A 16,061-nucleotide genomic window follows, 5' to 3' on the forward strand; every position below is an offset into this window, starting at 1 on the left:
AAAGCTGGAGAGAAATCTTCACTGAGCACGAGTTAATGGACAGAGACTAGAGGAAAATGGACAGGATACAGGAGGAGTAGTCCAGGTAAGAAACAGATGTATGGGTTAGAAGGCTGAAACAGTGGTCAAGAGTGATTGTTAGTCTTGCACAAGACTATGGTTGGGTTCCCAGACCCAAGTTGGGCTACTCATAACCACCCACAACTCCAGCACCAGGGGATCAGACACACTTCTGGACTATACATGGCATAAAAACACATGTATACAAACACTCAGACAAATACACATCAGAAAATAATAAAAAGTTTCTAAAATTATATACAGGAATGATGAACTAGGAAGGAGGGGGGCTTGGTCTATTTACTCTATTGGGATATGGTGGAAGTTTCCCGAAACAAGCTTGATGTAGGCCTTCAGGTAATTGGGGTATGGCAGGGACTGCGGAATCCCAACCTCTTCCTCTTCCTTTTTTTTCACTTCCCAACTCTAAAATGAGCACTTGCATTATGCTGTGTTGCCGTAATGTCTTTCCTCACCACAGACCCAAAAGGTAGTGGGGCCATGGATCATAGACTAAACCCTCAAAACTCTGAGCCTGAGCAAATTGTTCTTCTTTCTAAGTTGATGTGATTCCTAAGGTGTTTGTTACAGTAACAGAAACCTGACGAACCACGAAAACCTACTTGTCTTCCAGGGTGAAGTCTGGGAGTAACAGCCATCTTTCTTCTAGACTCTCCTCATTAGCTAGTATTCATTATCATATCTTGTTTTTAGAGAAAATTCTTCCAAGAGACCTCCCTTCATACTGAATTCGACTCATTCTGTTTTTCTGTCTTTCTGTCCCCCAAAGTTGATCATTGATTTCCAAAAGCTTTCCTGCCAATAACCAGGTTTTACAATGTTTAGGTTTTCCTGGCTTCTGTAGGTAATCTTCAGTCTCTCAGGCACAAGTTGTCACAGCTATTCTGCATTATGTGTTTATGAAGTAAGGTACCATGGGAAACGTCGTGCGTGAGTTACCTGGTGTCATAGTCATGGCATTCGGTTAGGAAACTATAGCCTCCAAAGTTTATTGAAAATAAGTGATGTTTCCCTAAGTTTCAACTGAGAGTTCTAGAACTTACACTTTTACCCAGATCTACCTTGTTCCAAAGACCAATATAAGTGCTGTCTTTACAAATGACTTTTCAAAGAAGAAATTTAAACTTTTAATGTTACTCAACTCTACCTAAGACTTTAGGATCAGTAACGTCAGAACCAACCGGGACCTATTGCTTTAACTAAAGAATATTGGAGCTATAGAAATGTATACATAATGTATTCTTTAAACTTTTTATTGATTCCTTGTGAGTTTCGCATCATGTACCCCAGTCTCGCTCATCTCTCTGTCCCTTCATATATTCCCCTCACACATGCAACCTCCCCCCCCAATAAAATACAAACAAACAAACAAAAACAAAGCATAAAAACATTTCCTGGCCAGGCAGTGGTGGCACACGCCTTTAATCCCAGCACTTGGGAGGCAGAGGCAGGAGGATTTCTGAGTTCAAGGCCAGTCTGGTCTACAGAGTGAGTTCCAGGACAGCCAGGGCTATACAGAGAAACCCTGTCTCAAAAACATACAAACAGACAAACAAAAAAAACAAAACCCATCTCCTGGTGGGAGCTGTAGTGTGTCACAGTGTGTCCCACAATACAACCCTCTGTCCACTCATCTTTACTTGCAAGCGTTCATTGTATTGAGTCATCAGTCTGCCCTGAGTTCTCTGGCTTGTGTGACACCATCACATTATATCCCCACTCAGACTCTTCCAGGTTATTCCATTTCTGCCTGTGTCATGGAGATCCTGCAGCCCTGGATCAGCAGGACTGGCTGGCTCCTTCCTGCATCCCAATCATTCACAGATGATATAGATTTGAGGGCAGGCTAACTCCCAACCATGGATCTGGTTCTGAGTGGCAGCTGAGCTGGTCAGTGTTCCAGCTCTCCCTTATCTGCACCACCAGGATGAGCTGTCCAGTATGGCTCTTGCTAGGCCCCCCAGTGGCACTGTATGTAGGGAGCAGGGTCAACTCTGCAGCTCTCGTGCCCTTGGAGCTGGCTCACCCACACCCATGCCTCCAGAACCAGCTCTACTGTGCTGCTTAGTCAAGGTGTGGGGGCCCACTCTCCAAGTGCTGTAGCCTATGAGGGGCTGGGCCAGCTCCATCACTCTCACACCCTTAAGGCTGGCTCACTCATGCCTTTGTCATCAGGGCCAGCTCCAGTGGGCAAGGTGCAAGGCCTGCTTTCCGAAATGCTATTGCCAGTAAGGGGGCAGGTTTAGCTCTCCCAGATATTGTAGGTGGCAAGGGAGAGGGCATCACCCCTGTCCCCATACGACTGCATGCCAGACAACTGGTTGGGCCAGCTCTCCTGCTCTCACACCCTTGGGGCAGCTCACCTGGGCCTCTTCCACCAGGGCCAGCAACGCTTTGATGCTCAAAGGAGGCACAAGGCCCTGTTCTCCTCAGCACTGCAGTGGGTAAGGACAGCTCACCCGCTCTCATGATCTCAGGGCCAGTTCTCCCAACTGCCACAGGTGGTGAGAGGTGAGAAGGGAGGAGAGCATCACCTCTGTACCTGTGCCACCCTATGGCAGACAAGAGGCAGGCTCAGCTCTCCCACACTGCCACCCTCAGGGCCTGCTCACTCATAATCCAGTCACAGGCCTAGTTCCACTATGCTGCCTGCTCCACTATGCACAGGGCCTGCTCTCTCAAGCTCTGCCAGCAGTGAGAGATAAGGCCAGTTCTCCAGAGTGCTCCATCCAATGGCCAACCAGGCACAGCCTCTGAACATCCACCTGGTCCCTGGCTGCTGCCCTGACCAGGGAGTCCCCATGTTCTACAGTGGTAATATGAGCCACGGATATAGGTTAACATTGACCCCGGTTGTGGCACAGCCACATACCCAGACATGGTCTTCGGTGGCAGCTCAGGCTGGGACTTCACCAAGGCCACTAGTGGCAGGGCTGCACATTCACAACAGGCTACTCTCTCCCTTGAGCCTTCAGTTCCATCTCACTTCATAATGCTCAAGCTGCTCCCCTTCTTTCTCTCCCCTATGACCAGTACATGCTCATACATTGGGATGGCTCCCACTGCAGGCTGGGCATGTGGCTGGAGGGCCCTTGGGTGACATCCTCCATCTGTGCTGCATGGCCTGGCAGCAAGTTGGTGTCTATGGCCTACTTGTGATCTGCACTGGAGGGTCATGTCTGGGGGTAGCATGGCTGCCTGGATTTGATTTGATTTGATTTTTATGAGTCCTAGGTATCAGACAGCTTTGGCCACCAAGCCAGGCATCAAACTAGGATGAACACAGGACTGCCATCTGCTCAGGCCCTGACTGACAGAAGAACACCACCACCAATACAGTGTCTCTTTGCCCATTGCCAGGGGGTGTACTAATTTATTTACATATATTATATATAATTATATATATATATTACAGAATATATATAATAGAATTATGGAAATACCGAATGAGAACCTCCAGAAAAGGGCCTAGAGATGTATAGCAGGTTTTAAAACCAGTAGGCAACTACGGTGTGAAGTTTGGGTGGAAACCAATGATTCTATTCAATGGCCAGGGCTAGCTGTACTTGCCTGGCTTAAACCCTGCTTTCTGTACTTACGTGCTAGTTTGCGCAAGGCTCCTCACTTCGAATCTAGCATTTTTTTTTCTTTTTTTTTGCTTAAATGGTGAAAAGCAACCATAATAAAGTGGTGGTGATGACGGTGAGTTGAAGGACATATGGAAAGACACTGTACCTTGCAATGTGTTAAGTCCTAAGTCCAGGCAACTTATGCAAATGTCACCACTTCTAGACAGTACCTACTTGAAGACTGTTAGACTCTCCAAAATGTATTGGTGTGTTACACTAAATGTGTCATCTGTAGTTGGCAAATATGGCTTAACCAAGGCTTGTTTAAGATTAGCTGGCCTCTAGTTTGAGATTTCCCCTATGTAGTTACTAAATCCATAAAACCTAATTTTTTTAAAACAAGTATTACTAGAAGACTTATACAGCTGTGGTGGTTTGTATATGCTCAGCCCAGAGAAGGCTCTATTAGGTGTGGCCTTGTTGGAGTAGGTGTGTCACCATGGCTGTGGGCTTAAGACCTTCACTATTGCTGCCTGGAAGCCAGTACTCTGCTAGCAGCCTTCAGACGAAGATGTAGAACTCTCAGCTCCTCCTGCACCATACCTGTCTGGATGCTGCCATGTTCCCACCTTGATGATAATAGACTGAACCTCTGAACCTGAAAGCCAGCCCCAATTAAATATTGGTCTTATAAGGGTTTCCTTGGTTGCAATGTTTGTTCACAGTGGTAAAACCCTAACTAAGACAACCACCTTGGCAGAAAATGTGATTATACACAGATTTGGGCCATATCATATAATGAAAATCTTTTTAATCACAGTTTGAACAGTTTCAATCACTTTCTTGGCTAGTTTTTGGTTGTCCTAAAAATTCAGAATAATCATGACAGCCAAAGAGAATCAGAAACATGCTTGTAGAATATTTGGAAATGGGGTATGCTACATAAATCTGGGTTCATCTTTTCTCTGCTAGAAAATAGTATCCATGTTATTCAGAGTTTTGCTGTTAATTATGATTGCAGCTTACTTTTGTTTCATTTGGAGCCATTCAAAAGCTATGTTTGAAGCAAGACCTTAAAAGATTTTTTCTTTCTCCTGAAGGAATGAACTAATAAGTAGACCACAAGGTCAAATACAGTTGTGCGAGCTTTGGGAAACACCTATCAAGTTTGTAGCTCATTTGGAGCTTTGTGTTAACATGGTGTTTCAAGTTGCTTGATATTTCCCCGAATATAAATGCAAGCAAATAAAAGCATAAAATGCAAACCAGCGTCTTCTGCAGATAAAAGTTTATCTATCAGTAGATCTTACATAACAATTCATAAATTCCCAAGCTTTCACCAGTAGGCAAGGTCATAGCAATTAAGAAACAGTTTGCAACACATGTACTCAATCCAAGCAACAAAATTAAGGCCATAAATTTATTTGCTTGCCAGGTCCCTCATATTCACTTGTTACAAATGGTTTAATATAGATAGAGATGGCAATCTACCTAAGATTCCCATGATTCCCTAGGAAGTGGCAATTACCAGCAGCTATTAAAACAGAAAAAGTAGAAGAGAGCAATTATTATCACAGTTCCTGTTGCTCTTTGCAAGTGTAGGTCACAGCAAATTTGGTTTTGAGTGCTTTCACACACACACACACACACACACACACACACACACGCGCGTGCGTGTGTGTGTGTTTTAGAACTTTATGCCATTTAATGAAATAAATCATTTAGACTTCGTCTTCTAGCAAAGTCACCTAGTAGGAATAACTGGAAGGCATCAACCAAGCAATGATATGTCCTTAGCAAAGGAAACTGTAAGGCAACAATAAAGTGTAACAAATCGTACATGTGCTTCCTTCCATGTGTAGAGCAGTTTTTCTCACTAATAGCTTTGAAACTGTAGACTTACAGATATTGGTAGCTATTCTGAAAGCATCATTACTACAGATTTGGTACCCAAAGTCCTTCAGAGCATCTCCCCACCAAATCATCCTCTTGTTGGAAGTAGCCCTTTGCGGGGAACCAATGAACTTGCTAAAGTAAGGGAACCAAAAGTCTGGATGGCAGGAATAGTTGGGGTTTTTTGTTTTTTGTTTTTGTTTTTTTTTGTTGTTTTGTTTTGTTTTTTGAGACAGGGTTTCTCTGTGTAGCCCTGGCTGTCCTGGTACTCCCTCTGTAGACAAGGCTGGCCTCGAACTCAGAAATCTGCCTGCTTTTGCCTCCCAAGTGCTGGGATTAAAGGTGTGTGCCACCACTGCCCAGTGGGTTTTTTGTTTGTTTGTTTGTTTTAGACTAGTCAAGTGCAGTAGTGAGAAGGGGGGAAGTGTAGAACAGGAGTTCAATCTGTAACTGACTATGAACAATCAATTGAGATAACTCACTACCTTCGGACCAGCGGCAAAAATAGTTTTAAACTGTCTATCTTATATATTAGTTCAAGGTTTGTAGAATCACAAAACATTCCCAATGAAAGAGCCCACAAATAGCACTCAGCACACCCCCATCTTACAAGGAGGGAAGTTTGGCCAGGAAGGCTGAAGTGACAAATTCAAAGCCACAGTCTTGGTTTCTGGCTAAGCTCTCAGGTACATTCCAAGTACCCCTCTGAAGGGGTGGGGCACTTTATCTCACATTCTACTGACTGGAAACGGAAAAGTCTTTGAGGTTAACGACTTGTTCTTATGAATGCGTTAAACCTAACAGTCATTCCCATATTTATGTAGTCAATGCCTGAGGTGGCAACATCTAGATGATTCTGTGGATACATGAAAGGAATGTTTATTTGAAGCTACATGGAGGAAGGAGGAAGAGTGGGCCCAGGAGTGTCAGAGATTGCTGAAACCACTACTGCCGCTGAAGGTGTTTGTTTCCAGATCCTAGCTCACCTCCTCTGTGACCTGAAGCAGGTTGCCTCATGTCACTGAGCCTCAGTTTATTTGTTACTGGGATAAGAGCAGTAAGCCTCATGTCAGCTTCTTAAATAAATCATAAGGAAAGGTCAGCAAAATGTCTTGGTGTTTGGGTTTAATTCTCTTTTTCCTTTGCAGTCATTACACACACACAAACACACGCACACGCACGTGCACAGTGCCTGGGAAAGTGGTGTGAGGAGTGTGTCCTGTGATAGTAGATAGTTATTGTTGGTAACAACCTGCCAGGATTAGGACATTTTTGTTGTAAAAGTTGCTTGTACTCATCTCTACTTTCCAAGTATCTGCTATCCTTTTTTTCAACCTTCAAATTGTACATTTTTTTTTTCAATAACAGGAAATATTTCCAGTCTTCGCTGTGTGCTTGATGCCTTGTTGCTGTGTGACAAAGCCCTGCTCCCTGTCAGGGTAGTCTCTCTCCTAATCCATCTCTCTGGTAGCACCTCACCACCTCCATTTTCACTACATATCGCCAGAAATTTTTTATATTTACATATTCAGTTTCCTATGCTAGAATATGAACCCTTCATGAGCAAAGATTTTATTTGACTTTAAAAGCAAACTCTAACAATTGATGAGTGTACTTTGATTACAACAAACTCACAGTGCAACGTTGTTGAATTATTGGTTAGAGAATAAAACTTGGCCAATAGCATTCAAAATTACCCTTGCTCACATTAAAATGACCAGAAACATTTAGAAGTATAAGACTCCCTGTTTTATGCTCCTGGTTCTTGGGGCCAAGAACTTGGACAGGGCACAAAGAACATGTATCTGCTCCAAGATGTCTAATACTGAAAGAATGGAAGCTTGAGACTCCTCCACTCGCAGCTGAAGTTAGCCCTATATGTGGCCTCTCCACGTTGTAAAGTGGAATCCTTCACAATGTTGTGGCTGCATTCCACAAGAAGTTGTACCCTCTCTGTGGCCCATCAAGAGTCATACAGAGGGTCACTTTTGTTGTGCTTTAATGTATAGAAGATTCAGAAGCTTGTCAGGAGAAGTAAGTTCCACCACTTGATATAAAGCAATCTGGATCTGAAGGACACAAGAGTGGACATGCCACTGTGGATAATTTGAAAACAACCTGTCACAAGACTTAATGTTTCTAAAGCACTAACATCAAGCTTTTTTGAATTTTAGATATGAAGGGTTATTTTACTCTTCAATCTCTTAAAGATGACCAGAAACTTAGAAGCCATTTGTCTTTGTGTTGAGAAGGAGAGGTGTGAGCACAGTGAGCCTGAGCCCAGCACCTTCTCCATGGAACCTGAGTCTAATCACTTCCCACCCCATACCCAGTGAGCCTGAGTCCAGCACCAGCTCCAGTGGAGAGTCAGGGTGACAGAGGGAGCTACCTTTCTGTAACACAAGCCATCGCTACTACTGTAACAACAGGTACAGTTAGTACATATGTCCATCTAAGGAGTATCCTTAGATGCTCTTTAGAATGTTCTCTCATTCTGATGATTTCAGCCTGAGTTCAGCCTGAGAGCTGGCCTTTCCCTTAGCTTAGATAGCAGTGGATTTAGGATGTTCTTCTGCATGGCTGGAGGAGGGTATGAGTCTGAGTTCTCTGAGAAACAAAATCAACATTTTATGTCTATACAGAGACACACACACACACACACACACACACAGAGAGAGAGAGAGAGAGAGAGAGAGAGAGAGAGAGAGAGAGAGAGAGAGAGAGAGAATATAAGGAGTCAGCTCATGTGATTACAGAGCTCAAGAAAGTCCAAGATCTGTTATCATAAGTCTGAAACCCTGGAGTAAGTGGCACAGTTACACTCCTACACTTCTAATACTATGAAAAGAAAGAGTGCCAGTAGTTCAAGTCTGAGTCCAACAGTAGGGGAAAGCCAGTGTCTCATCTAGCAGACAGCCAGGTAGAGAGAATTCCCTTTTCCTTAACCTTTCGTCCAATTCAGACTTCCATCAGATTGGAAGAGTCCCATCCACACTGGGAAGAAGAGCCCATTTTATCCAGTCTACTGATCCAAACACTAACGTCACCAGAAGTAACACTTAACCAAATAATCATGTCTGCTAGCAACATCTACTTGCATTCTAAAAATGTAAAAGACAGAGGCATATCAATAGATAGCAATCAATATCTCAATCCATTCAGGTTGTTATAACAATAACCACAAAATCTCTTGGGCTGTATAATTTATAGGCAACACAAAATTATTTCCCGTAGTTCTGCAGACTCGGAAGTCCAAGATCAAAATACAGCAGCATACTGCGTTTCTGGTGAAGACCTGTTCCCTTTATAAGGGCTTTACAAGGACTCTGATTCCAATGACTGGGGTGAAGCCTCATAACCAAATCACTTCCAGGAAGGCTTCATCCACCTTGTTATTTCATGGAATGGTAGGTTCTACCATACAAATTTTGAGAGAACCTCAATATTCAGAAGTTAATAATAATAATGTTTTTAAAAGATGAGAAGACTGTGAAGAATGTTTCAAAAGAACTGCGTCAAATGAAGAGTGTTTTATTAAAAATAGAGAGGCTACTACATTCCTCAAAAGTGTCAATGATCTCTGCCCATGGCTGCTATATGTTTGAACTGGCCACAGCAGCTTTGCTTAGACAGCACTTACCCAAGGACTCAATAGAGCGGGAGGCAAGAGGACCTTCCTGCCTAAGGTGGATTCCTCTAATAGGAACTTTGCTCTGGCACTCTCAGGGAACCTGACTGAGGCCATCTCCCAGCTGGGATGCATTCTTTTCCCACTTCATCCCCTATCCCACCCCCTAGTCTTCTCTCTCTAGTCCCTTCCCAGGCAGCAGACCTATAGTATCAGCTCTGCCTCTCTTTTCATACTTCCAGCTTTTACCTGCCTGGCTTTTCAGTACATTGCCTCTAATACATTTTCGTGTGCTGGATTGAACTTTGGATAAAGAGAAGCCACATGGGCACAGTTGTGTGGTTAAAGGAGATTAAAGGAGGCCATAGAATTCTGAAAACATAAGTAGCTGTACCCTGGAAGTGGAGGTGCTAGGGAGGGTGTTGTTAACAAGTCAACCCATGAAGTGTAATATATGCAAAATTAGAGAAAAACAAATCAAAGTTAGTTCCTCTGAAGTTGATAATGTATGTCATGTTGATTGAGAGAGTGGTGTTCCTAGGAAATATAACCGAATATTTTAGAACTAAAGTACCAAGTTGCTTGCCATTCTTATCAGTAGTCCAGATAACATTGTCTAGGTAAATAAAGAACAAAAAGTATTTAAATGGTGACTACGGAGAATACTCTTTGTACTGTTCTGTGTGCTTGAAACTGATCCCAAATAAAATGCTGGAAAAATGAGAGAGAGAAAGAAAGAAAGAAAGAAAGAAAGAAAGAGAGAAAGAAAGAAAGAAGGGAAGAAAGAAGGGAAGAAGCACAGTTTGGGAAGGAGCCTTAGCAATCACTGGATTGCATAGAGAAGTAAATTTCCTTCCTCTAGCACTTCCTGGAGCCTTTCTAGGATGCTTACTAAGATGTTCTTAGCCATTCAAAGTTTCTTCAAGTGAGAAATCTTGAGAATCAGTATTCCAAATCACACAGTGCACTAGAACTCAGAGAATTAAACTAAACTGAGGCATGAGGCCAAGAATTCTGATTCTACCACCCACAGCCCTAGAATTCATGTATTCACCCCACAACCCTAGAATTCATGTATTCACCCCACAAGGAAGTAGGTTGATTTAATCAACCCTGGAACACTTTCTTTGCTTATTTACAGCAGTGGTGTGCATATAGGCTAGAAAAGTCTGCAATGACGATGCTTTAGGGTGGTCTAGCAGCAGATGAGAGAGGAGGGAACAGAGAATTCTACCTCTGAAAAGACTGGAAAACACTGCATCTTCCTCAGGTGTTCTGTGAATCTAACCCCTGCCCCTATTCTTTCCCATCAAAGTCTGTCTTGTCAAGAGTTTACAAGAGGGGATTAATCTGTTGCATGGCTGGTCACAAATCCTCACGACATATAAAATTAACAACGGACACCTTCACAAGAGGATGTTAACTTGAAATAATTTTTTTGCATGGGTGGTCATAGATCCTCATGATATATGAAATTAATGGCAGGACACTTTCTTATTAGTAAGTTTTTTGCATTCATTTTACCCAGAAAAGGAACAGAATGGGTAATGGTAGGGATACATATAATAGCCACTTTTTCTCTTCACAAGTTTTAAAAAACCATGGTTCACTGTTGTGGAATGAGAAGCACAAGACAGTATTTGCTGAGGTGCTCCATGGGGGCCTGGGGGAGAGTGTGTGAGGGAATTACATCTTAAAACTGAATCCCCATTTTCAAGCAGGAGGCCTAAAGAATTCAAGTGAGAATAAGATTTCCACATTTCAGTAGAAATGGTGAAGCTTCAGTACTGGTAAACTCCGTTAAAGTACCTACATCTATTAGAGTGGGGGGGGGGGCGGGGCGGACAACAAACAAACAAACAAAAAAAATACATTAAAAATACTGCAAATCATACTCTTAAACTTTGTTAAATAATATACAGGAAGTCAACGAAAATGAAAACTAAGAGATTCATAAATGCAAAAAAGCTAGAACCAGCCCAAACATCCTTTAGTTACCATGATGCATCCATAACCACAGAAGGTTCCTAGGGTGGGGGGTGAGGTGGGGGTCTATACAGATTACCCAGTGGTTGAGAACAGTCGTCACTCCCGCAGAGGGCCCAGGTTTTATTCTCAGAAACATAGTGCAGCTTAGGATCTTCTGTAACTCCTGTTCCAGGGGATCTAATGGCCTCTTCTCGACTCCCAGGGTGCCTGGAACATGCACATCCACATGCATAGGTAAAATACTCATATACATAAAACAGCAATAAATACCTTTTTAGACATTGTTTTCAATAATGTTTTTAAAGAAACAAACTGTTGGTACACATAATTTGCACGGAATTATGTTAGATTTTAGAAATTAAGCTGGTTTAGTTTTCTGGGTTTCATAGCTATATGTTTTTAAAATAACAAAATGTTATTTTTAAATTAATTAATCTTTATTTATTTTTATACATTATATTTTGACCATGTATTTTACCTTGCCTGTCTCCTCCCAAGTCTTCTCCACTTCCCTACCCACCCAACCTTCTATTCTCTATCTATCTATCTATCTATCTATCTATCTATCTATCTATCTCTATCTATCTATCTATCTATCTATCTATCTATCTATCTATCTATCTTGTCTCTCTCAAAAATTAAAAACAAAAGATGAAAGTAAAACAAAAAGCTAATAAACAACAACAAAAAAAGAAAAAAACCAAACACACACACACACACACACACACACACACACACACACCATAGAGGCTATTTTGTGTTGGCCAACTACTCTTGGACATGGAACCTGCACTAGAGTGTGAATGATAGACCTGGTGATGTGCTATTGGAGAAAATTGACTTTCCCTTTTCTAGCATGTATCAATTGTAAACTGTTTCTTAGTTAAGAGTAGTATTCCATTCCTCTTCTTGGTGCTGGGAAGTTGTGTGGTTTGAACCTGCGCAGGTATTGCATGTGTGCCGGCACAGTCTCTGTGAGTCCACATGTGTATCAACTCTGTCCTGTCTGTCATCCAAGGCTTCTGGCTCTCAAGATCTTTTCACTTCCTCTTTGAAATAAAGCCCTGAGCCTTGAGGGGAAGAGTTTGATAAAGACATGCCTTTTAGAGATGAGTGCTCCAGTGTCTCCCATTCTCTGAACATTTCTAGTTACCTCCTACTTCTAGAAGATGCCACCTTGGCTGAGGCTTGTGCAATGCCCTCTGGTCTATGGGTATAGAAACATATCTTTAGGAGTCATTTCATTGCCAAGTTCCTTTAGCAGAATAGGAATAGTAGGTTGTCCCTTAGGGCCATGCCTACGTAGTCTCAGCCTGGAGTGGGCCTCAACTCTGATCAAAAAGTGGTTGATTACTTCTAGAACATTTGCTCTGCTATTTTACCAGTATATCTCTCAGTCAAGTTGCTGTTGTAGGTTGAAGGGTTTGTAGCTGGGTGATATTGATTCTTACTTTCCTCCTCTGGAAGCATGCTGAACATCAATAGGGGTGAAACTTCTAGTTCAGCCTCAGCTTCATGTCTCCATGCTCAGTAAAATTATTGGTTGGCATGGGGATGAAGTGGAGGGCATATTGTGATGATTTGAATTTTGTATTTATTTACCTTAAGTATAATGATGGACTATAATGGTGGCTATATGTATTTATACATCATAAAATTGCATATACTTAAAGATGTACATATATACATGTATCTATATATACCAAAGAGTACATGCAAAATTGTGGAACTCAAAATAAAGACTGCAAAAGGAATCAATGTCATCTTCCTTGTTGTGATAGTGTACTACAATCACACAAGGCAGAGAAACCACATGGAAGGTCTGAGTGTCCTATACCACTCCCTCTAGTTATCTGGGAATCTGCAGTTATCTCAAAAATTTAAATTTTATCAAAAATAAGTTTATGCATTTGCACTTTAAATATTGCCTATTGCATTGGCATTTGCCTTTCACATGTAATAGATGTTTATAATTTTAATGACACCTGTGGAGACAAAGTCTTTATCTTGGCTACTGATGGATGCCTGCCTTGTAGTGTTGGTGACAGAGCCAAGGGAAAGATATTTTGGGACAGACAAGTGTCCTGATAATGTTTCCATCTCATGGCACTGAGAGTTGTCTGCTCCACCTCAACTACCTTCCTTCAGTAGATTGAAAATAAAAGTCAGTGCTTATTCATGTTAGCCTTATTCAACTTGTTACCTTTTTGTGCATTTATCTGAGCTATGCCACTGAATGAGGCAAATAGAAAACTCTTATATTCTAATTCCTTCAATTTGTATAATCAACCGTAAGATGGGGAAAAAGGTCTACTCTTAAAAAGCAGTGTGAATGAGTGAGTGTGTGTATGTGTGTGTGTATGTGTGTGTGTGCATGGGTGTGTGTGTGCGTGTGCATGTGCATGTGTGCGTGTGCGTGTGTGTATGTGTGTGCATGTGCGTGTGTGCATGTGCATGTGTGTGTGCATGTGTTTGTGTGTGTGTGCATGTGTGTATGTGCGTGTTTGTGTGTGTGTACGTGTGCATGTGTGTGTGTATGCGTGTGTGTGTGTGTCCCAAACATGAGACATAAGATAGGAGGATTGAAAAGGTATGTAAATCTTTCCTACCTTTCCTCCTAGCCACTCTGAAAGAGTCAAATTCCTTTTCTCTATTAACAATCAACCAACAAATATTTACAGCCTTTCCATCAAGCTTTCAGCCATTACTAGATCCTTCAAGTGGACCTCAGACTCTGAGCCTTTAAGGACATGAGGGATTTAGCTGAAGAAAGTAAAGATGAAACCGCATAGTAATGGAGTCCCACTCTGCTTCCAGACTGCAACTGTGGGTAGCTTTTAAAAATCAATTTGTGGTTCTGGACAAGTGGTCTAGACTAGCATAGGGGCTCAGAGCAGAGGCACCTGGAAGGAGACCAGCAGTTAGAGCGTCCTTGTTACTGTTAGAATACTATTGGGCTACAATAGACCTCTTTCAAACTAGAAAATCAAAATGATGAACTGGGAAATGAACATTCATCATCACTTACGATTCTCGTTTGAATGACTAAAAGTTTTCTGCAATTAGCACACTTTAAAAACTTGCCAGGATGACACATGATCCATTTAGGATGCTGAATTTATTAATTGCTTTGCATGCCTCTTAGTAACTCAACAAGTTAGAAATGTACTCACAAGTTTACATCTATTTATCCCAAAGTCCTTGCATTCCAAACCAAGGACTCAGCTCTTGATCTATATAAAAGAGGGTAGGGACTATATAAAATATAGAGCAACTTTTTATATAGTCTCTTCAATCCTATATAAATTTAATTTTTTTCTGTAACAGCTTATTAATTACAAAACATAACAAAGCCCAAGTAATTAATAAAGTTTGCCTATAATCAAAAGAGCTGAGTGGGATGATCATAAGTTTAAGGCCTCAGAGGTCTACATATTAAGACTTTGTCTCAAATAATAATGTAATGCATGAGAATATAAACATATCATAAACTGCCTTGTGGAAAGCCAGAGACAAGGCTACATGCAGACGTCAATCATTTCATTCAAATCCCAGTTTCTAACAAGCCCACACCATCTACCCTCTTCAACAAAACTCCAGCAAAATCTGTTCATTCAAGCTCAGGATAAATTCCTGAAATACAAAGCAATAACTAGGGGCAAAGGTCCCGAGACTGTCAGAAAAGGGAAAGAAGACAAACCAAGATGATTCTCCCTCAAGAGGAGAATAAGATAGGGTGGGCTGGCTGAGATGGGTTGTTCCAGAAGAGAACCTCAGTAGTGATCCCTAGGTGCAGTGCCCTTTTGCTTTTTGTAGTTAAGAAATGGCCATGTCTACTGGAATAAGGAAGGGGGAAAAAGCATTCTGTACTGGTATGTGGAACATTTTGTATCAGAGAGAGGGCAGACAAGACTGGCAGATGGTTCTGTGGCCCAAGGCCAGGTCCGGAAATACTGGTGTTGCCAGACAGAGATGAATGTGTGGGAATGACTGTAGTCCCCAACTGCCCACCCCCAAAGGATCTCCTCCATCAGAACAGAAGAAGGGATTGGATAAGATGGATGTTCCCACAGGTCATGGGCAAGGGGGGGCAGAACAATCAATTCGCTACAGTAGGGCATCCCGGCTCTATCTCATGACTGGGATAGCCTGAGGGAAATACCTGTTATGTAAGGAGTCACTGACATGATTCACCAAATCACACAGAGTTATTAAAATGCTGCCTTCTTTGTATTAAATTCCTTACTGATTTTTTTCTTTAAGTATATACACTTTCAGCAAGTCAGAAGACTCAAGTCACATCAGAGAGTGTCAAAGCTGTAAGAAGGCCGTGTCTACTTCCTTTCCAACAATACTGGGAAGGCTTTTTAGGACAGCAAACCATCTGTAAATCAAATCCTGAGATAACACAGTCTTCTGGCCTCCAGTAAGGAGGTCCCTCAAAGGTCGGGTAACTGTGAATTGGAGGTAACATGCCTGCAGAATCATCCCTTACATATCTCTGTTCCACTGTTGGCACTTTCTGAGCTGTGTAAATATAAAGAAAGAGAATTCCAAACTTCACAGAAATTCAGCTGAGAAGACATGATGACATTATATAATAATAATAAAAAAAATTTTAGAATGATTCACATGGGACTTCTCAGAAATGTGTTTCAGTTAATTGTGTTTCCCAAATCCAGAAAAGCCTAGAAGGGTAATTTCCTTTCCCAGATCCGGGTAGAGGAAGCAGCGTCTGGGGGTTTCCACAGTTCCTTCACAGTCCAAGGGTGCCGTGACAGTGCTGGGATTCCTAGCACCAAGATTCGGTAGCTGACTTTCGGTATTCTCTGTGGTGGATTATGTAGGAGTACTAATAGCCCTTCTAAGAACATGAAGCAATGCCAAGACCCAGTTGCTTG

At 41.9% G+C, this 16,061-nt stretch overlaps 1 non-coding gene across 1 annotated transcript; it reads right to left on the bottom strand.

The window, feature by feature from the left end:
- Positions 1-3,302: 3,302 nt before the first annotated feature.
- On the bottom strand, positions 3,303-3,446 carry LOC116092746. The gene has a single exon (XR_004119462.1). It is a non-coding gene; the product is annotated as a small nucleolar RNA SNORA48 (small nucleolar RNA).
- Between the last annotated feature and the right edge of the window lie 12,615 nt (positions 3,447-16,061).

This window comes from Mastomys coucha, unplaced genomic scaffold (assembly GCF_008632895.1).
Source record: "Mastomys coucha isolate ucsf_1 unplaced genomic scaffold, UCSF_Mcou_1 pScaffold15, whole genome shotgun sequence".
Taxonomy (NCBI): Eukaryota; Metazoa; Chordata; class Mammalia; order Rodentia; family Muridae; genus Mastomys; species Mastomys coucha.